The sequence below is a fragment of the Telmatherina bonti genome, assembly GCF_933228915.1.
Source record: "Telmatherina bonti genome assembly, chromosome: 2".
Taxonomy (NCBI): Eukaryota; Metazoa; Chordata; class Actinopteri; order Atheriniformes; family Telmatherinidae; genus Telmatherina; species Telmatherina bonti.
Genome location: NC_136620.1, coordinates 26,961,674 through 26,985,757, shown reverse-complemented (window position 1 = coordinate 26,985,757; position 24,084 = coordinate 26,961,674). Strand labels below are relative to the sequence as shown.

Below are 24,084 nucleotides of genomic sequence, written 5' to 3'. Positions count from 1 at the left end.
TGGATCTAATTTCCTCCAGTTCAGTTCTGTGGGGTGAACTCCACCAAAGAAATTGGAACTGCTTCCTTTTACACAAATAAATCATAAAACCGAGTTGGTCTCTGTTGCATGTTATGTTCAATACTATTCAATGCTGCTAAACTTCAGCATCATTCAGTGTATCAGACCCACGCTCCAGTCTCTCTGAAGCCAGGTAGGTAATCTCTCCAAACATTCGCCCCGTGTCACAGAGCTAGACAGCTGGACAGCATAAGCCCCACTCGGAGCTTTGAATACATCTGGAGGATAAAAAGAGCAAAAGGTGATGAAGAAACCTCCTGGCAAATGCACGGAGATTTACTGAGCGTGCTCACTCTGTGTTATGACCTCACCACTGGCTTTTAATGGACACCTGAGTAAAAAGGTTTATTAGTTCAGAAAAACGTTATGCAGAAGGAAGATGGCTGGGGGGGAGGATTTCAGATCATTTCGAACATCCTGAGTTGGAGTTGAGTGTAGCCTCATCGAAGAGCCGAGCCATAAGCCTATTGCACTGCCCGCTATCTCACAAGCCCAGCTTGTCAAATACCTACCTTTTACCTCATTACCTGCTCAGCACAGCCATTATTGAGGGAAAAGGGGTGAACACAAGATAAGCACAAAGAATTCTTGGGTTGAGCACAAACAGCCATCCTGCTTCCTCCTGATAAAAAGGAAGAGAGGCCCCTCAGCTTCCTGTTCTCTGTGAACTCTGGAGCTGACAGCTGCCCCAGGTTGAGGTCACTCACAACTTCCTGGCCCATATGGAGACACGCATGGGACATAAGCGTGAATAACATGTGATTATGCAAAAACACACCTTAGAGTTCAACTGAAATTCATCTTATGAAACAGAAGTCCAATAGTTGCCATTTATAAATGTTATACTACAGCATGAAGTTGTTGTGCGAGACTCTAAGTTTCCATCCATCCATTTTCTATGCCAACATGTTCCAGTTGGTTGTGGCGAGCTGGAGACAAAACCCAGCAGCTACCAGGCAGGTGGCAGGTTACACCGTGGACAGACTGCCAGTCTGTCGCAACTCTGGATGGATTTTTGTGTATTAAATAAAACTACTAGTTGTTGTTGTGTTTTGAAAACCTGCAACTGTGTTTGCAAATGAACAGAGAAGAAATTAAAAAGTTGTTAACACTTGTTTAAACACTGTGCCTCAATGAATCCATGAAAACTAGCTAGTGTGCTTATAGTTTTATCATTTTATATCCTGCTAGGAATCTGGCCATGGACAGGCAACTTGTTCAGGGTGTGTTCTGCCTCTCGTCTGCTAATGGCTGGGATAAGCTCCAGCTTCCCGCGTGACTCTGAACTGGACTAAACGGTATAGAAAATGAATGAACAAATTAGTTTAAGAACCTTTGAAGCCCCCCCGGTTAACATTACAGCAACACTAAATAGATATATCACATGGTCTAATTGTTCTTTAATTACATTATATAATGCTAATCAGGACCGTTTCCTACATTTCTCACATTATGCTTTGTCCTTCAACGAGGCAGAGCAACAAAGTCTGCATGTAGAAGCTCTGTGTTGGATCTGCATGAACAAGTTACTGACAGGTGGAAGATACGGTAACAACTTCATTTGGATTCCTCCATGAGTTCCTCTATTTTAAAAAGTTTGTGATCAATGCAGGTCTGGGGTCATATTTATCTTACAGATTCATAAATATATTATTTAAATTTGTACAATCAGGATGTTTTGTAGCAAATTAACCCTTAAAGTTGGTGCTAGCTCTTTGTAGAAGATAAAAAGTTATTCACAACAATTATTGTTATTTAGAGTGTTTCTGTTTTAAGAAGTGGAGGATGAATTTTAAGAATATTGTCGGAGCAGAAGAAAACATTTCTGGCAGAATAGAGTCTGAAGAAACATTCTCCAAACACTGAATGACAGTGAGATAATGAAATGCAACAGATAAGATAACGTAGGGATAATGTTTGCGGTGGATTTCATTAGAAATGTACACACATCTCCCGCCCAACACCATACAACTCCAAACCCAGTACAGGAATTCATATTTATATTCATATATATCAAACTAACAATACAAACAAAACATAATTAGTACAACTGAAAAAAATCAAATAAAAACACTGCAAATCACCTAAAAATGCTAAATACAAAATATTCCAATACTGACAAGATGTATCTGCCAGTGTTAAACTTCATTTGTGTTACAAGCCTGTTTATATTGTATTGACTTTTTATCGATACATAAACCTCTTCACCTGAGCGTAAAAACTTTCTGTTCCAATATTTCAACACAAACCTCTCGTTTTTTTTTATATGGTGTCCTATTTAAAAAGCTAATACTGGGCAGGCACCAGACCAGCAACAAAGCTTTAATCCAGGCCAACTTTTAACAAAGAAACAGCTTTGACTTGATGACATCAAGCCACACTGGCTGGACATTCAGCAGTCCCAAAACACAGTGCAGATGTGCAGAATATATTTTTAATAATACACAACCTTGTGGCTTTTAAACAGCTGATGAAAAATATACCTTTCACATAGTAAATTATTTCTGCCAGCTGAAAAGCAAATTTCATTTTCTCATGTCTCCTGACAACAAAGATGCTGAACCCATTACAGGCTGAGGCTCGCGCATCACACACATTAAATGAGGGGTCCTTTAGCAATCGAAAAAAGCAATTTTCTCATTGAGCCAATAGATACTCCATTTAGTTTCGGGCTCTCTACGGACCACTGCTGCTGTAGTGGGGCTGATACAGGTGAAAACGAGTGTTGAGCAATGACCCAGCCTCGTTTTTTTTTATTTTTTTTTTTATTATCCTTGTGCCTTTTCTGTTCTGAACCCACTGATATGGATACCTTTGTGTTTTGTGTGTTGGATGAGTGAGGAACATATATGGGGAAGATGAGAAAAGATGGGGACAAGAGGAAGAAGGAATAATAGATGATATGATACACAGGCGGAGATGGAGAGGGAAGGTGACGGGAGGTTATGGTGATGCAGGAAGACTCAGGGACGTAAACTGAAGACGAGCACTCAATAGACTGGCCCCCAAAAAAAGGCAGCAGCCTCATTTGCATGCATGTCAGCAGATATTAAGGAAGAAAAGAGTGAAAGTGTGAGTGTGAGAGGGAAACGGAGGCACCCAACCATGTGGAACCACAGACTGATTAATTTCAGGTCTTTAATGAGTGATGCTTTGCCAGGCCAGGCGGCATTAAGTCACTCACCCCAACTTCTCAGCAGGAGCTGCCGTACACCACAATTCACACTTTTTCTCCCTGCCAAGTACTGGATGACACAGGAGCATTGAACTCACCACGCAGGCTTTCCTATTAACGTCTCTTTTTTTTTTTCTTTTTTTCTTTTTGGTTCTCTACTGGCAACGTCAATGTGTGATTAAAAGCAACCTATTATTAAAAACTATATCAAAAGAATCTCGCACCAGGTGTCCTCTGTGTAGGCGGAGTAAAAACTCATAATTAACTGAAACATAAAACTCATATTTACTTACTGCCCTCCATCCAGCAAGGCAATGCATTGTAGCTGCGATATTCCATAACGCAGCAGGTCTGCAAAGCCTGTTGTTGGCATTTGTGTTTATCCTCAAATCATCACTGAGCTTAAAAAATATTTCCACCTCCCCAACACTCATGTGAATCAAGTGGAGGAGAGAATGGCTTCAGGCAGAGTTTAGTCATCTGTGTTGGCAGCTGCTCTGAGAGCATCAATACTACTAGTTCTTTTCTTTTTCATTTTTGGCCTTGACAAGGCAAATGTACCCGCGCAACATGGAGAACAAACATTTCTCTGTTTCCAGTTTGTGCGTGATTCTCTTTACCAACTTTCATTCATTTCGTTTGGGGGAGAGAAATAATGCTATTAAAGAAAAAGAGGGTGGAACAAAGAGCAGAGAGAGAAGGAGAGAGAGAACGCTACACATGATCCAGCAGTGGTAGCTGCGCTTATTCATCAGGACAGAAGCGGATTTGTTTATCTGCCAAAGCTGACTTGGTGTGATATAATTCTCCTGTTTTCTGACAACTCTCTGTACAAGCCTCGGGGCGATGGAGGGCCAGTCGTCTGGACACTGCTGTGTTAACAGACCCCTTGGAGACAATCTCCTGAGGCAAAATATGATTATAACCAGAGTCCAGCTGTTGTGCAAAACAAAAGTAAATAAACTTTTTACTCTGAATCTGTACTTTTGTCCCTTTTCTTTTCTTTTTTAAGTTTGTAGTTCAACTTGAGCTGCTAACTTCTCACCAATAAAAATCTGTCTTAATGAACTTGGATACTTGCAGTTACGTGATCAAGTCCTTTATAATAAAGCATGTGACTGTGTTCTCTAAGTATCAAAGACTTTTCCTCTTTGGAGTCACTGAATGCATCATCTTCGCTCCAGAGGAGACGTGACAGGACAGAGGCGGGTCGTTGAGGTGTGTTTTTTTGGATGATGCATCTCTCTGATTAATGCAAACTGACGGTGACTTTCTGCCCTACAGCAAAAGCAGTGACGTCCGAGACATCCATCTGGTGACCCCGTACATCTCTACAGACAGACTCCCCGGGTTTGGCAGAGCCCCCCGTGGGAAGGGGGCCAGCCTGGAGACACACACACAAACACACACGCCACTCCACACTGCCCGTGATGCAAGGCTTCTCATAACCTCATTTAAAACGGCTCATAAAACATATCTTCACCAGGAAGTGCTTAACTGATGGTGAATCTTTTATTTCTGTAGGAACAAGAGGAATAATCAAGTTACAATGCATGAGATCTTACTAATACAACAGTGGACAGCAGGGGCCAGCAGTATGTCTTAAATAACCACTAAAGTCCTTGCTTTAAAAAAAAAAAAAAAAAAAAAAAAAAAAAAAAAAAGAGTTCTTTTTGGACACTTTAAAGATAATGTGTGAATAAAACGCAACTTGCTCCAACAAAGTAGCAGGAATGAAACATTGCGCACAGCAACACCACCACCAAACAAGCTCTCCTGCAAATAACCAGTTCACAGGCACGAAAACAAGCAAACGCTTCCAAATGTGCTTACAAATTTGTTTTTCTTTTATTTCAACACACAACATTTAAGTTGGGGATAGTTCTGCAAGACGGTGACTCGTTTCTTACCTCAGGGCGCAGCTCGGAGCAGAAACCTCAGTCTGTGAGCTGGTTTTCCTTTAGAAAATGTCACTAAAACAGTCTATTCAGACGCCTGGTCGCTACTACTGGATGTGCGTTTTTCGGGTATAACTAAACATACGCCGATCAGCTGGGATGTCCACTGGACTGAGTCGTGCCCTACAGCGTCCAACTGGTACAATCCACTGCTCCCAGATCTGCGATCCCAATTTAGACAAGCATGCAGCGCAGAGAGGAGACTGGTATGCAAACAGTTTAGTGAACTCACTGAAAGCTGAGCGGCTGATCCAAACAGCCTGCTCTGCTCCGGAGGGCGGAGACTCTCCCTCACGCCTCCGCTTTACCTCCTTCTATTGTCACTCCGGTGCTATATTTGAGCAGGAAAAATATGTATTTGGCTTTAATTTAGATCAGTATCAGACTCCAAGGGTCATATGAATATAAAACTGTCACAGCAAAAAGTCATGAATGGGAGCACTGCATTTACCAAGAACCAACCAAAACATTCTGGAGATTTTATTTACATATTTGTAGATTCTTAGAAATTAGGAGACAATTAATTTCTAAATAAACCAGAGGTGTAGCTTAGCAACAAGTCCTTCAATCAATAAGGTCAGTTAGGTCACTTGTAAATACATCTCTCTGGGGCACATGAAGCCTCTATAGGTGGCAGGAGGGTGTTTCTTTTAATTTGGCACCAGGTCATCGTCAGGAGGGTACATGGCCCTCTGAGGATAGGACAAGGCTTTAGCACACATATAACAACTGCTTATTCTTAGTTATGTTCATTCTATGATCATTCTTTTTTTTTTTTTTAACATCACTTCATTAGAGTGAGAAATATAAAGTTCTGAACTTGTTTAGGATACCAAATCAATCCTGAATAAGACTACATACTACATGACCCCCATGTACTGCCATTTCTACACTCCACATGCAGTTGCTCACCTCGCAACATATTCAACAACATGGTGTTATAGCTATCCTTTTGCCTTCATGAATAAAAGATCCAATGGGGTTATTTTCAGGAGGAGGTCTGCCTCATTTTGAAGTGCCCTGATGCATCACAGCATTTAGAAACTTCATATCACCACAATATACGGTGAAAGGAATAAGGAATTAAATGTAAAGTCAGTCTTTTTGCTTGCTAATTTGTTCCAGTGTATCAATACATAAAGCTCTTTTTAACTTTCCTAACATTAAAAAGGAGGTAGCCTATTAAACCAAGCAGGGCTTAAGATGTATATTTTTCAATAATATTTAGACCAGACAGGTCATAACTTGACAAAAAGGTTCTACAGCACAGAGAAAACGCCTGTTCCCGAAGAGTTTGTTTTCATTTATTCATTCATTTTTTACATTCAGTAATTTTGTCTGTGGAAGAGAAAGGCTTTATCAGGTCCGATTCAGCCAACATATAAGCAACAACTTTCCAATTTGTCAAGTGATAGATATTGTTTGTCCCCTGTTGATCATTCACGCTGTGTGTCTTTCTCTGGAGCCGAAGACAAGAGGAGTGCTTTTGTTCATTGTTAGGAGTGGGCTCGCAGTGTTTTCCATCCCTCTCTGCTCCTCGTGTCACAAAATCTACTACAGATGGAGAGCAAGATAAGCACTCCAGAGACTGATCTTTTTGCTTTCTCCTCCGAGGTCGTGACACTGACATTCTCACTGGCATACGTGATACATTCAACCCCCAGTCTTCTTGTGTTTTTTTTTTTTTTTTTTTTGATCACTTTCTTATTGGCCCTCAGGAACCCCCTGCAATTTAACATGTATTTCTTGAGTCACAGAAAAGAAAGAAAGCAAGCCTTGCAGTATCCTGAAGTAAGGTTCAGAACAAGCAAAGAGCTTCGAGAAAGTTCGGATTGAAAATCCTGTCAAAGTTCAGACACAGGGCCTCTGCCCTAGTAAAGCAACACATCGGAGGAATGGCTTGGCAGCAGAAAGAACAGCTGTGAGGTATTTTCTTTTTGGCTCCTTGGGTATTTTCAGAGGGCTGAGAGTGTAAAGAAAGGCTGAGGTGACCAAACTGCCTCCCCCCATCCACCCCCAACCTCCCAACCCCAAATGCACACACACTTTCCCCGTTAAGCACTCACATGGATCACTGGTCTTCGGAGAAGTCCTCTCTCAACATTCTTTAGCAGCTCTTTACTTTATCGGTGATCGATCAACAACTGTAGTTATTTGTGACCCGTGAGGTGAAATATTCCACCAACAAAGACAGTTTAGAGTTTTCTAGTTTAGACTTTAAGGTGACAGATGTAAACACTGTCAACAAAAGGCCTTTTTTTTCTTACAGCTGATCAGCCTTTTTGTTGAAAAGGTGAAATGACCTCGTCTACACACTGGACTCACATCTCATTAGGTGCTTGTCAGGTGTATGTAAATACACACTCATGTCTAAACCACATCAACATCTGTTTGGCATGTGTGAAACAGGATGAGGACTAGCAATACTCAATTCTCTTTTTAGAGATTTTTTTTTTTTTTAAATCTTTTTTGCTCTTTTTTTTTGGATGTTTCACCACCAACAGTTAGCTGAAATATCCTCCCCTCTTTTTTTAACAAAATATTTAAATACATCTTTTCTTTATTTATCAGCCTAAAATGACAGAGTGCTAATGTTCAGAAGAAGTGTGGATTGTGTAAATTTGGTTTGCTATGGCTTTCAGAGGCAACAGGGAAAAAGAATTAACCTCGACTGAGAGTGAATTCCTGAAAGATAGATCAGAAGCCAAACCATGTGACAAAGATGCATCAAGTGACTTTTAGGTAGCCCTATTTATAAACACTGATTTAATCATCTGTGGTAAACAATGGCATTATAAGTTCCCAAGAAAGCCAGACGGACAAAACTGAAAATCAATTCTGAATGGATGTGATCTCTGATCCTTCAGGGAGCACAGTATTAAAAATCGACAAGATCCTGTATTTCAAATCACTGCATAGGTTCAGCAATGCTACTAAAACGTCAGCTGAAACCATGTACACAGTCTAAAAGCCAGAATCTACAGGGTGTATTAGCCCACAAACCTGAAGTAACTTGTGTATCTAGAAGGTAACATCAAAGCCAAACACACAGCTGTGGTGCGAAACATGCCGGCATCCAGATGACTTCTTTTGTTTGGAAAAACACTGAATATTATCAATAAATTTGATTTAAAAAAAAAAAAAAAAAAAAAAAAAAAAAAAAAAAGAGTCCAGGTGTTAAATTGGCTTTCCGCAGCCCTACCATTTACAAAGATTTGTTAAAGCTACCGTGCGTAACAAAACCAAAGGTCGTTGGCAGAAATATGTAATCTATCATTTGTTTACAATAAAATATCATAGTAAGCTGTTTCTATTGCTATTTACTAAAATAACTGGTGTGTTTTTATTATCTTCCAATGAGTCATTTATATCTACTGCTATGGCTCCACACAAATGAATAGACAAACAATTCTTTGTGTGATGTGAGAACCCTTTGAGCTTTAAAACTGTAGTACTGGGGTAGTTTGATAAGTGGTAAAGCCCATGAATAAACGTTTATGTCTAGAGGAATTTTGGCCGCTATAGGCCCCCATCTGTTCACAACTGTGTATAGCATTCAAAGCAATCTGCAGTTTCTTATACACTTCACACTTAGGGCCCATTTATCCTCCCTTAGTTGTTAGGTTAGTTCATCCACTAGTGATTGGTGCTGACTTCTGAGTTCATTCCAAGTTTTGAGGCAGGTTGGTAGAAGTTTACAAATGCCCAAAAACATCTGGAGTAAAAGAATAAAATCACATAGTTTTTGCTGTACTCCTCAAATTCTTCTGTTTTTTTTCTTCTTCAGGTGATTTATATTTGGCGTTTTCTGCGTCATCTTCTGCCTGATCCTCTTCTTCTTTGTTTTGTTTTTTTGCTGTGGTTTATTTCTGGTTTGTTGCATGTCAGGTATACAACTCAACACTGCCCACTGGTAGTATTCCATATTTATTGCGAGTAGATGTTTCCAACCAACGGAAGAGGATTCAGATTTCTTGCAGAGTTTATTATTCTATATTCCAGGGTGTGATTTGGTCTTCTGACCCCCCCCCCCCCCCCCCCCCCTCATGCAAGCTGTGGTTGATGAAATATTCGCCTTTGTCCATATCTAACAAATAAGAAACACAAGCACATCCAGAGACACAGACTGCTATCTCACACACTCCCTCATATGCACATTCTTATGGCACACTAACCTGTTTAATTCAATTTACACTGCCAGCGCTTCATTTTCACACACATAGCATCAAACCACATGCTATTTCATTAAACAGGCCACGGTCATGCCTCACAAGTTCTCACACAGTAGCCCTTATTGTTGCATTCGCATGCACACAGAAACACACATACACTCGAGGGACACGGTCTTGAGGAATTTCCCTGGCAACAGCATAGGAATAATTTAATATAAAGCATTTTGCGTAATGTGATGCTGGATTGTTTTGTGTCTAAATGCTTTTTAATGTGTAAATATGCGGCCCATGTTGACGCAGGATAAAATTAGACTGTTCTATAGTTCTTGCACCAAGATAAATATTATCTCCCTCACAATGAAATGCAAAACATTTGAGGGAATAAAATAAAAATAGAACTGTAACATTTATGATAATTTAAAAAAAAACAAAAGAGATGAAACAGCTTGAAACTGGAAAAGGTGACGAATGTTCAGCTATTATATTTGATGAATAATGTGAAATAATTTAGGTCTAGGCATTAGTCAGTGGGTCTACTGCTTCAGTTATTGTGTTGTAAATATACCAACTAATTTCAAGAGACATCTTTAAGTACCTCAGATTGTGACCAGAACAGTCTCAGGGCTTCCTTGTTTCTAAGCTTCATGTCTCTGGAAGTCTACTGGAGAGAAGAAAGATCAGATTCTCCTGTAAGTCTTCTGCTTGGCGACTGAACTGTCATCGACCTTTTGTGCTGTATTTATGATGGTGCTGACATCGTGGAAGAGAAAAAACATTTTATGATAGATGAAAGGCTATCATTTAGAGCATATTTGTGTTTGTTTGTTATGATGGTCCTTTTTTGGGGGGCAAGTGGACACTCTTAAAACCAACAAAATACATTGAAATTAAACTGATTCTCCAGATGCCCACGTGTCGTGCTTCAAGGTTTCAGACGTGTTTCTTTAAAGAACAGAACAGGGTGCAAATTACCTTTACTTTGGAGACACACAGGAAGCAAGGAGCAACAGCCAACTTGGTCCAAACAACTTTAACTTTTTTGAAACTGCATTTATGACGTTTTAGAGAAAATATTTAAACAGAAATGGTATTTTTGTTATCTAATTTGTTATTTGGGGTATGAACAGAGACTTTAAGATGTCATGCACTGTCCATGTGATTTCCTGTGAATCCACAACTTCTCACAAATTTATGCCAAACTAATTTCCATTTTAAATCACACGCTTCCTGCAGGAATCAGAAACAAGCCCAGATATTACACAGAAAGTGAGTGGATCAGGTTTACTCTCAGTTAAAACCAATTAAAAAGTGATTTGGCAGCTTTGAAGACAAACAGCAGAGCTTATAGAAGAGTGATCAGTTTCAAAGCTTTGATAATTTGCTTTTAATGACTAATTTATTTTCGACTTTTCATCAGATTTACTTGAACAAACAAACAAAGCTGCACTGGGTTTGTTTCCAACTGCACAGTTTGTCTCCCATTATTCTGATTTACATAAAATCCCGATGACACGGAGAAATACAGTAGGGTAAACACACACATAGACAGTGAACGCATCCTTGCAGCCTCAATCTGTCAGGGGGCATCAGTCAGCGCCCTGGGGAGATGTGACACGCTCCTGGCCCCGTCATGACTCTTTGAGCTCCTGTGTGCCCTGTAGGGCAGTGTAAAACACATTTAGTGACGCTACCACCTAATAGGCTTTCTGTTTTAATTTTAATTTTCCATTGTATGACATGAGTCATAATCCAGTTTTCTTCACTTCAACTTCTGCATGCATTTTTCTTGAGGCTTTTGGAAAAGGTTCTTCTTAATCCAGATGATATTTTGGTTGAAACTGTTCTCAAGAAGCAAGTGCTGAACATCCATCCCCCACAAGACTTTGTTAAAACACCATTTAAAATCAGTGTGCTTTCACATGAAATTAAGTGTGAATTCATGCAGCTCCATCTGGCTGACTGAGTCTGTGTGCATCTGTCACTTTAACCAAGCTGATGGAAGAAGGTGACAGCATTGTGTACATGACAGTTTCACTCATATTTGCACGCTAAAAAAAATCGTCTTTATTTGGAAGCACCTTCATGTTAACAAGTCTGCCGTAACTGTACCTGTTGGTAACCTAGCAACAAGCCTACAGCGCTGTTTAGAGGAGTAATTGGATAAATCTAAAGGAAGAGGCATAAATCCCAAAAAAAAAAAAAAAAAAAAAAAAAGCATTACTGCACTAAATCTGGACTTAGCTTTTAGAGGTCGAAATAAGGCTTAATGTATTGAAAATGCTGCAGATGGAGCTTGCTTTCTCTATTTCCATGTGCATTCCTTTGCATTAAAAAACACCTGTAGGCAATCTAGTGTGAGGCTTTCCTCCAACATAATAATTACAGATGTCTACCTGCTATGGCTCAGTCGGTGACAGGAGCCCGAGGATATGAGAGTTGGTGAGGGAGGAAGAGCAGAAGGGAAAGTGGAAGAGCAGAGCAGTGTGTCAATCTATCCAGATATTTTATACACCTCTTCCGGGAATCCACACAGGAGAAACATCTGCAGGGTCTGAATTCAGCCGAGTGGAAAAATGAAAAAAAAAAAAAACAACAGAACACACACAATGCACCAGGGCAGCAGGGTAAGAGGAAATGGAAGGTGTTAAGATGGAAACAAGAAATGACTGAGCGCGGACTCATCATTGTGCAGTGACTCTCCACACATTCCCCTGACCCTCCTTGAGTGCAGCCATTTTAGTGGTGTCTTATGGTGACAGTCCAAGCGTGGCTGAACTCCCTGCATATACTATACCTCAGTGTTCCCAGGAGGGTGAACTAGCTGATGAATGGAGGAAAGTAGGCCAAGCGAGCCAGCGCTGCCCCTCCATCCCCCTCACCCCCCTCTCCTTCTTCTTCCTCCTCCAGAAATTTTGTTCACTGAGAAGGAACGATCTATTTGTGTGTCACACCAAATTTTTCAGCTCCTTTTTCTCACAAGGTTTTGGTTTATCTCAGTGTGTTCTTCCTCTGGGTGTCTGCGGCACAGTGTATGTTTTGACAGGCTTCATTCAAACAAATTCAGAGCACAGTGGTTTTAAGGAGCTTTGCGGTTACTGGTGTAGCCCAGACAAATTTTCTCTTTTGGAAGTTTTGGAAAGATGAAGTTGTGGGCGATGAAAGAATTTAAAAAGTTTAATCAGAATTTGTGGTGTTGAGACAACAACATTGTTGAATATTTGTGTTCTTTAATCTCTTAAAATCCTTCAATTTTTGCCTAAAACAGTTTTTTATGGCTAAAAAACTTGTTGTAGGTCAGCTTTTTTACTGGACTGCAAAAAACTGGACTCTTGCCGATCATCTGCCACTGGAGTACAGTGTGGTTCCAAAGAAAAACTGCATTGATGACTGGTCAGACATAAGTGCGTACTTTATATACAGATATTATTGTAGCCTGGAAAGGTATACATCATTCACGTAGCAAGAATCTTAGCCTCCCAACAGTGTATAACATGTGTGAGAACTTGGAAGGGAGGCTGAATATAATACATATTTATTTGTCATGTCCTGCCCACGATATGTCTAATTCCAACTGGTTAAACTAAGATTTTATGTTAAATAAGTTTAGTAACATGAACATCTCTTTGTTTGTGGTCAGATTTTCTCCTCATAACAGGTGATTTCTTCATTTTGCACAGTTGAATTTAAAAGGGCAGACGTCATCAGCTGAACATCAGACAAGGATGTGCATCACACCATACTGCATTTTTAGATCTGAGTTCAAACTATAGACTGACCAAGATACTTAAGCTAGTTGTTATAAATATGAAAACACAGTTCAAAAGAAGAATATTGTTTGAACTAACTTTGGTAGGAAGCATCAGGATAAAGCAGTTTGTTCTTTATCCTCTTTCCTCTGTACCATGTTGGATCATCCTACGTGTGATATTTGAAGCTTCCAGCCATATTGCATTTCACCTACATGTAACATCACCTCCAAGCGCTGTGCGGCTTTTTGGAGACTTGAGCACCACTTCGGCAGCAGCTGCACAACCTGAAATATTTCACTCTTAGATCAGTGGGATCAAGAGTTGTGAATTTGTTGCTACCATGCATTGACCATGCTGATTTATCCTGCTTTCCATTAATTGATTACCCCTCCATGTATGCAAACAAGGTCTGGACAAGGTCAAGGTTTATGCTACATATATTTCACGCCTTACCTGCATATCTTGAATATCCTGCATGTCCAAATACATTACCAGTCAAATGCCTGGACACTGATTTCCATCAGTTTTATAGGGGTAGGTGTCCATTATACCTCATAGCAGTCTACTTACAGAAATGAGTTAAAATCTTGCTGGTCACAACAAAACAATGTATCAAAGTCATATTAGTTCAAGTTCTGATGAGCTACTAGTTAAAATACCAGTCCAATGCTAATAACAATAGTACTATTAGACCATACAGATTATCCATAAAGCTACTGTAGTTGAAACTTTGTGTGCTAAACACATGCAGTTTGGCCCAGCTTCTCTCAGTAACATTAACAGCTATCCTGATATTATCTTAAACAAAATTTTTGTTGTTGATGTATTAAAGTAGCAATATGTAACTGTATTACTTTAAATATATGTATTTTTGACTCATATTAGTAGCACAGTGACATTTATTATATACATTCCTGGAGCCACCATTGCACAGCAGTGTCTGAAGGCTGAGACGCTAAGAAAATGCACTTTGCTGCTTTAGATTCTGGCATGGAAACCCACAGGAACTTAGTTTTATACTGAGTTTAGCTTTTGCACCACGTTACATGCTAGCAAATGAATATCAACAGACTTTGACTTGTCAAAGAAAGACAAGAGTGCATCATAGGAGGAAGTAAGAAAAAAGAGAAAAAGGGACAGAGCAAGAAAAAAAGGCAAGAGTCAACATCAGACTGACTTTTGCTCGCTGATGAGTGTTCAGTGTGCAGATAGGATGCAAAGTAGATGGCAAAGTCGTAATCATCAGGGGGCACATCTCTAAGAAAATCTAACAAAGTTCAGTAGTGCATTATCTGTAGGACACGGTAATAAAATATTAATGTGTTGTAATTTTTAATTGTATTTGCTTTGAATGAACACAAAGCTGCCTTTTGAAGTTTTATATTTTGCTTGTGTCTCATATCTGCCACAGTCTGGATGTCTGGGTTTGAATGAAGCATAGTATGTTAGTATAGATACAATACTACCACAGTGGTCATTATTATTTATGTCTCCAGTCACTTGAAGTGTATCTTGACCATAACTAATGTGAAAACCCATTGAACCATTTGAAATAAAGTCTTTCAGGGCCATAATCTATTACTGCCCTATGTCCTGTGACATGTCCTGTGAGCTAATAATGGCTTTTCCAGAATTGTTTTTTGTTTTGTTTTTTTGGTTGTGCTACACTTAACATTGCAACCATTTCACAGATATTGGGCACATTCTCTGTTTTCCTACAAAAAAAACCCCAAGCTTGTATAAATATTTGAAATATGGATTAAGCTCCAAATCAACTCAACCAGCATCCAATCTCTTGAATCAACTTTAGGGATGTTTGCTTGCCAATTTCTGCTTGGATACCAGCACTTCCTTAGCAACTGCATGGCCAGTGGCTATATATGTGCATTAAATGCTGACAGGAGCTGCAGGGCTCAGCTGTTGATGGAACACAGTTATCCTTTTTCTCATTACTGTCTGCTCTATGTGAGATTCACCAGGACTCAGAGAAACCATCAGGGACTTGTGTGTATGTGTGTGTTTGCACATTGTGGCCAATAAGGAGAACAGTTTGGCTCCTTGGAAACACCTGTCTTATTCTATAAGCAGAAATTTGAGTAGACAAACTGGGAATTTTTCCATAGTTCACACTCCAGATGTCTGCAGATGCATCTAAACACAACTTCCGGAGAGAAACTACTCATATGTTCAAAGTGCTGGAACTTGCATACATGATTTTATTTGAGAGGATAAAACACAAGTTAGATGCTCCTCTTGAGACAGTAGTATTTGCTGCCTTGTTTCTCCATGCAGAGGACCTTCTGTTTAGCCCATTGATCTGCTCCTGCAGATAAATGGGGGGAAAAAAAGGCTAAATGAGACATTATGATATTAAATGGTTTTTCTGGATACCTTTTTTTTAACCTGAACAACAAGTTGCACCTCAACACTTCTTCAATCAAATATTTATACAAAACCAGAAGTAAAATCCCAGATGACACTGGAAAAATTGGAAATGAAAAGAAATTTATAATCTATTGACATTACCTGTTTCCCACAATGTTTATTTTACAATCAATATTATGCTGCCTCAATAATTTTTAAAATGCAAAATAAGATATAGAATTGATACAAAATAAACATCAGTATGAGCATTAAATTAAGCGAACTGGTATGGGCCTCCCAATGGAAAATGACTGAAACAAGTAATAGGATGCAGCCTGAATAAGTTGATGCATTTAGTTGCTCCTCTTCCCTTAAGAAACCAATCACATCATATTTAACTCTTATGCAGTCTTACATTAGTCCAGAGTGATGGAGGGTCATATGAGCTGCAGCTGAAGCTGCAATGCTTATTGTGAAAGTCTGAGGGGCCAACAATGTCATAAGGGAAGGCTTCAGTTGGTCAGAGTGACATCCGACACCATGTGACTGAAACATGTGTCCATCTGACAACCTGATTGCACAGAATAATCACTTTTATCCATCATCGAATTGTTTTTCTTCCATTGTTGTCTAAGATGACAATGACAAGAGTCACAGGCTCATACTGTGAAGAATAGAAACCCTTAAAACCTTAAAACATCTCTGTTGAACTTCAGGCAGATATTGTCAGTGAGGTCTCCCTTAAAAAGACAATTTAGCATCCATTTTGCATCTTACCTGTAGTCTGAGATTTCTCCAGTCAGTAAAAGTCAGTCCATTCTTGAGTCATGTGTTATCTCTTGCTCTGTCCCTTCCTCTCTGTCCTTTATTTGCTTCCAGCGTTAATGTTCTTATGCGTTTCTTTGATGAATGTTCAAAACAGCTTGTGTGTTGATATGTAGTTGCTGGACTTGGACACAGAGTGAAAGTGAAACTTAGCTGTAAGGTAGGCAGGGTCCCAGAAGAAAAGCTGTGATGTGCTGGGACGTTACTGGGCAATGACGGCTCCAGAAATGGAAAAAATAAACGTCACTGTGCTGCTAAAATGAGCCAGAAACACACACCAGACAGTAAAGTGCTACTTTAAATCCACTGAGTCTTTGGGTGTGCAGGAGAAGACTAAGCAGTGACTGTTTCATGATTAATATAAGATTAAGACTGACATAAAATAATAGAATTGTATTCATTTTTAGTGCATTCAGGGATTACTCGACTTGGACTGCAGATTGTTTTTTATGTCTCCAACTGGCTTCATACAGAAAGTTGTGAAGACATGTTTTTATCTAAACAATGAACACGCAATGAACACTGTGTAACAACTGTCACAAAGGAATGAAGGCAATCAACACAATTTACAGCTGGAAAAGCTTATCAACTTTTTATATTGCTATATAATTCTGATACATTATTTGCTTCTGTAATTTAAGAAATCACATCAAGCTCAACATCTGTATGTTCTGTTGACACTTTTAAAAGCAGCTTATTAATATCTATTTTAACAGTGTTTACTTTGTATGTGTGTTTTTATTTGATTTAATTTAATTTGCTCTTGAAATTATGTTAAAGTAATTTTGTCATTGAATGGCTGTTTTTCTTTTTTTTTTCTTTCTTTCTTTTTGAAGAACTTTGTGACATTTACCCCTGAAAAGTGCTGCATGAATAAAATGTACAAACTTACAGCTGGTACCAGTGGGCAACATGAAGATAGCTGAATCCATCTCTCTTTTACAGTTTATTTTCCAGACTTTCATCTTTTACTCACAACAATATTCAGCTATGATCCAGTTAATTCCACAAACTCTGTCCTTGTTTGTAAACTGCAGGTATTATCATTTAAAGATTAAGAACACTGAAAAAGATGACAGTGATTACTGTGTAGTCACTTGCCTTGTCCAGGGAAAATGAACCGGACAGGAAGTAGAGAGTTACATTTCCATCAGGGCCAAAACCATTCCCAGTGAGTCAGAGTGATGTGACACATTCATTTACAGATGCTGCAGGGATAATGCAGGTGAGTGACTGGAGCAGTCCATCAAGAGAAACTAATCTTCTTGGTGCAAATCAAACAGAATCAACAAGGTAAAGAAGAGGCAGGACATTTAACCTCAAAATGCCATCAGTGGTGATGAATTACAGCTAAGCCAATTATGTAACCGCACCTTAAGGAAACACTTTTATATATTGCTTATGTTTTTTCATATTTGAGTCTTTAATCAGACCCAACTGTTGCAAGTCTCATAGTAAACGACAATCACTTGACACGTTTTGCATGTGGGGGGTTTAATGAAATAAGAATTGGGGAATTTTTAAAAATCGGAGACGCTTTTTCATTTTTCCCTTCCCGACAAAAGTCAGCAGGTATTTTCAAGGGAAACACGACTTCTAAGCTTCATAAAAAGGCTCATTTTTAAATCATAAACCTGTGAACTGGAATCTGTCGGGGGAAAGTTGAGGATTTTGTCAGTTGGCAGTGTAAATATCCTTAATAAAAAAGATTTTGGTCTTTGATGTCATATTCACATTCCCTTTAGTGTGATTTTTCAGTTTGTTCTGACAGGAACATGAAACTTTAAAGTGAAATGTAGATTCAGGGAATATAGTGCGTGTGGAGAAAACACGAACCTCCTGCCTCAGCCTTCGTTGTTTTTTAGCTTCACAGGAAAACTTGTAAATCAGTTCCAGCCACTCACCTTGAATCAGGAGCTTCATATTCAGCTGTTTTCCTTTTGGAAAACTTTCATCCTGAAGGAAAGTGCCTTGTTAATTTCTTCTAACAATGCAGACGTTTGGCGCCGGAGGGCCTTGGGTAATAATGAATGCATTTTCCTGTTCCTGGAGGGGATGTGACACACTGCACGCTGCTGATAAACTGGAAGAAATTAGTGTATGCTTTCTTCCAGGACAACATTGGTTAAATGATACCATTCATATGTCAAACCAAGATTGAAGTGAGATATCCTCACTAATGAGTGTCTTTATTTGTATAACATTGTTTCTGTAACAGTTAGTACTTTCATTTCCAGGCAAAAAAGACTTCTGCAGAACGTGAGGTGGTCCTCTCAGAGGACAAACTGAAAAGAGAAAAAAAGGGAATGACTTATAATAATTAACCTGCTATTTAACAGAAGTAAACTGATTTCTTTGTCTGCGCTCTGGAACCAGTCTGCAGTATCGAGATAAAACAGTGTTAAAAGCTGAGGACAGTAACAAATCTCAAACAGCACTTTTAATAAAGAGCAGTTAAGCATTTTGGGGAAGCACTTATTCTCCAAACTCCAACCCAGAGCCGTCTCTGTGGGCGTTCATACAACCCCAACCCTAAGAAGCTATGACAGTAAAAGCTACAAAAACACTGAAAGTCAAGCAGAGAAGCTCAAACTGTGTACTTATATTTCTGTATGTATATTACACTATATAAGCAACTTCCCCTTGTTCAGAAGAGTGTCCTACTTTTGTCTCAGCAACGACACTCCTCACATCATGCTGCTGTGCTGATGTCACAGTTTGCTCATACAATGACCAATTCCACAAACCCTACCTTCACTGTACCCCTCTAGACCCATCCGCAAAGTTTGGTCATGTTAAAGGAAACACACTTGAGACGGGTGTTTGCTCTGATGTTGATTTCAGAGTCAGAAGATTCCCCCCTCATTTGTTTGAAAAGGTGTTACTTGATGCAATTAAGTCTAATATTTAAGACATATTTAAGACATATTTGGTGGTTTAAATTGTACTTGTTTATTATTAGAAATCTAAAAGTAAAACTGTTGTTACCAAAATCTTATTATCTTGTTTAAAAGAGTATTATTGTTATAAAAGATGGGAGATTATAAGAGCTGTCTTCAATTATCAGATAGCATAACTGGACTGTAAATGACAAAAACAGTCAGATTTTGGGTCAAATTATAAGTTTAGGGTGAATTTCTCATAAATGATTTGAGATCCTGTTGAATCAAGTTTTTATAAGGACTTTGGATAATCAATGAATTTCCATACTTTTGAACTGAGGAATATCTACAGACGAAAACAAGAACAAACAAAACACAGACATCTTCAAATGTTCAGGATACACTGATTTCTGAAAAAGCGACCAAACTAAATCAGTGTTTTACATATGTTTTAAGTAGGCGAGGACTTTTCCTCAGAGTGTAAGGTGACGTGGAAAGGACACTGTCCTCAGCTCTCCTGTGAAGCCTCCTCTAATGGCTGTTTAATGTCAAAGTACTAAAGGATTATCAAAGCCATTTAAATTAGTCATTATAGGGAGGGTGAGACAGCTATGAGAGGTGGGCCACATTAACCAAAAGGCCTGGAGGAAAGATGAGGAAAGCATGCAAATGAAATATAAAAGGGATGATTCTTTCTCCCTTCCCTGCAGATTCCATGTGTTCTACTCATGATTTAATCTGCTGTAAATCTGAGGCCCCTGTGGAAGCCTCCGTGCTGCATTTTCACCAGAAAAGAGTCACAGATTTGAAAGAGTCTCAAAAGAGAGGGGATAGACAAAAGAGGATGTGTGTGACAGAGAGCCTGGGTGAGAAATAGAAGAACAAGGTGACAGTGTGAAAATCTGGCAACACAGAAGCAAATAAAATATAAATCGTATGTATCGCTGAAGAGACAGCATGACCTTGTAACAAAAGAATGCCATCAATGGAAGACTAAGGAGAGGAAAAGAGAGTAAACACAGTTCAGCTGGTCTGTATTTATTTAATTTAACTGTTTGATGCATGAATTATTAAATAATCAAGCCACTTTTTTACATACAATATTTTATTTCTAGACATGAACAGAAGCACTTTTCTTTGTCTTTAATATAATTTGACTTTTTATTTAGTTTATCAATTTGATCTATTCTATATAAATATTTATGAAATTATATATTGTCATATTTATATAACAGAAATATTCTATAAAAATAGACTAGTATTATTTTCTTGTCGTCTTTATCACTGAGGTGAAGTTGGTGATTATGTGTTTGTGTATATATGAAATTTAATACTATATTTGTTTATTCTTCAGTGAGTGGCAGTGTGTTGGTGACTCTCCTGATGTCCTCTAAAGTGGAAAAACTGCAAATATATCATCATAAACTATGTCATAAACTCTTTTTCAAATATGGTTTTACGTCTCTCACAGTCACAAGACACAAAACGCAACAAGAAAATGAAGCAGGCAGGTACAAAATGGCCAAGCGTCTCTATATAATGAAAAATAAGACATAAAAAGACCACAAAGAGGAAAAAGGTGGGCATAAAGAGACAGAAAATTTAGGAAATAAGATGAAAATAAAGTTTAGGAAACACAATGACCTAAAATATGACAAAGCCATGAAAAGATATAAAATTACCACGAACAGCAAAACAGCCATAAATAGAGAAAATCAATGAGATGCCAAATCACCGCAAAATTATAGTGAATTATTATGACATTACCCCAAAGACTCACAAAATGAACCAACAAAGAGATGCAGCATTACCTGCAGTCTCGTGCAATGAAGAGAAACAAAATAACCCCAGAACAGCAAAAGCATTCTGAACTGTACAAAATTACCAAAAAGAAATGTAAAATTACAAAATATCATATGAAAGTATTGTCACATTCTTATAAAGTGATGTTAAATGCCTCTGAATAACATGATACAAGTCTGCATGAAAAGACACAGATCTCACAAAGACTTGATGCAACATGACCAAAAACAGTCGCAAATACGTACAAACTAAAATCTCATTGGCATGTTAGTTGCTTTGATTAGCGCGAGGCTGAGAAGTCCAAAATCTTTGACATGATCTGTTGCAGTTTTCAATTAAAATGTCTCCAATTGTAGGTGTCAGCATGGAAAACAACAAAGGAAACATGTCTGAGCTTAGACAGGTATTTTGGGTAAATTGCCTAATTCATTAGTTAATCATGATTTATTCCCCGCCCCCCATTCTATGTATTTACTCGCTTGTTTCTATTTCAATCAATACACTGTAGCAGTGCAACAGTCAAAGAATATTATTATTGATTTAGTAGGGCTCTTTGGCAGAGATTAATGATTCAATTTTGCAGCACCACTAAAGATGAGAGATGGATTTAAAAGTATGTCAAGCCCGATGAAAGCCCAGTCTGGATTTTTATGTTAAATCCAACATTTTCTTGCACAGGGTGGTGGAGGTGCAGTTGCGCATCTTCATAAGAGCAGATGATCGCAAATGTCTGACAAAGACCACTTCATCAGCTCATGTCTCTGCACACCACAGGCCACTGGCTCTCCTCCACTGTGAAAATATCTTCCAAACCACATAAATATTTATGTCCATTAATAGTAAAGAGGCAGCATGAGTAGATGCATAATGCTCTGTGCTGGTCTTATTTTCGAGGGAGATGCACTCCAACTGCCGCGATGTCTCTGTCGCCATGACAACAGAGTTTGGTGCATGAGCCAAGCAGGACTTGGCCCTGTCAGTCTGCTGAGGCAAAAGTAGCATGATTCTCATATCAGAGGGAAACAGTGTGCAAGTACAATGTGCTCCACGCAGCAGCAACATGCATGTGAATTCTAACTTGTAACATCACAAGGTCTTGTTCAGGAGAGGGGCTCAACCACTGATGTCACACATGTAGATTGGCACACAATTAGATGATCCCAGACCTTTTGTAGATTTCATAGCCAAATAGCGGGAGCCGCTGAAAATACTTTGACCATATAAAGCTGTGGATGCTTATGAGGAAAGCAGATGTGAGGAATTACGAGCTATCACATTTACATTCCACAGGCCAGCCTGTGTCAGAGCCAAAACATTGTCTTAACAAGCAACCACAGTTTCTTTGTCCTTTTGCTATTGCAAGTGAGTCAGTGGGAGAATTTTGATATGAACTCTTTGGACCGTACCTACAAACAAACAAACAAACAATTCAGCTTTATTTTACCCTTCTCCATCACTGTCTTTCTCACACACAGGCAAGATGCTGCAGCTCTGAGCTTTATCTCGTCAAAACACTGAAGTTTCGCGTACACAGACATGATTTCTCTTTGCACTGACACCTCCCATGGGAGCAGCAACCGTTCCAGGTTAGGAGATGGATGGAAAATGAAGGGAGATTCTTTCAGGCTACAGCTGGTGAATCAGACACAATTGAAAGACAGGAAACACCAATAAAGCTGAAGCATTTGTCAGAAAACAGAAGCTGAGGGTTATTAGAGTGTGTGTTGAACACAGTAGCTCCGTGAGAGATTAAGGGGGCACGCAGCAGGAGAGATTTTCTCCAGCTTACTGACTGTGTGCTTTCAAGGTAATGCAGCTTTTTCTTTTAAATGCAGCACACAGGCATGCACAGCCTTTAGTTCCTCCTGAGAGATTAACAGTAACATTTTCTCACTGTATTAGTACGACATAAAAACAGAATATCTTCTGTCAGAAGACAGAGCTGTGGGAGATGGTGTGTTGTTGTTGACATCTGTCATGCCAAAGGTTACAGACATGAGAATCAGGGCAGAATTACAGCAATATTTGTGGAACCCATTGAGTACAAACAGCAATTGTTGTTCATTTGCATCTGAGAGACAAACACATTTTTTCAGGCAGATATGGCTGTGTACAGCGCAGTTAAAATGCACAGATTTCTTTTTTTTAAATTGGCCAGATTATTGAAGACGAGATTAATGAATGCTGAAGTATTTCTCTAGGGTCACAATGTACTTAAATATATGGGTGGCAAAGATATAATTATAAATAATTAATCACAAATCCAGAAAAATACAGCTTGCAAAAAACAACAAAAAGCTTTGAGAACTGAGAGTAGTTTCATACATGACTGTAACATAAAACAAATGTCTTGTCGCGTAAAGTCTGTGTACTAAGTTCAGCTTTCACTACTCCAGTGTAATGTAATGTAATTATATTGTTCATGTACCTTTCAGAGTGTTAAGAAGGGTGTTAAAAATAAAATAGTGTGGGGTTTGGTGCCTTCATGTTCAGTTTTTAGTAAATATTTAAGGCAAGTCCTTTTTAATGTGGCCTTAGAAAAGGACCAGTGAAGTAGTTTATAAAGTTGCAGCTGCACTGAAAACCTTATGATGAAGACTGAGACTGAAGACTGAGAGAGCAACTGTGCTGTTTGTCAAGAAAGTACTCATGGGGCTAAATTTCAAAATATGGGGGACATGACAACAAGAGATATGGACTGAAGTCACATAAAAACCAGAGATGACACTTTAGACTCTAGAAAATCAAAAGTTGTTTGCTGCCGCACACCTACAGTCAGTCAGCTTGCTCTCATTAAAGTCCGCTGTGTCATTCCTGCTTCCTGATTTATCCTGAAATTGATTTTGTCTTTGCCCATTTCTGTTTCTCTGCTTTCCTTCCATCTACACCGGTTGTAAACAGTAATTTCTCCCTCCATAAAAACAACATGAATATGGTAATAAAGTCAATATTGCTGTTGAAATTCATCTCATTGTTATTCATGTTTTTCTCAATTTGCCTTCTCATAAGTGCTCCTGATGATTGTCTGCTTCTTTACAGGTGCAGTAGCTGTTGTTTTTTTTTTTTTCTTTTTCACCTCTGCCAAGGGAGAGGTTA

General features: G+C 38.8%; 1 protein-coding gene across 1 annotated transcript in view; it reads right to left on the bottom strand.

Moving 5' to 3' along the window:
• The window catches only part of tspan18b (tetraspanin 18b), a 37,040-nt gene extending 31,640 nt beyond the window's left edge, over positions 1-5,400 (bottom strand). Inside the window, exon 1 of the mRNA XM_079259173.1 lies at positions 5,146-5,400. The gene's annotated coding sequence lies outside the window, so the exon portion shown is untranslated. The remainder of the gene's footprint in view (positions 1-5,145) is intronic.
• Between the last annotated feature and the right edge of the window lie 18,684 nt (positions 5,401-24,084).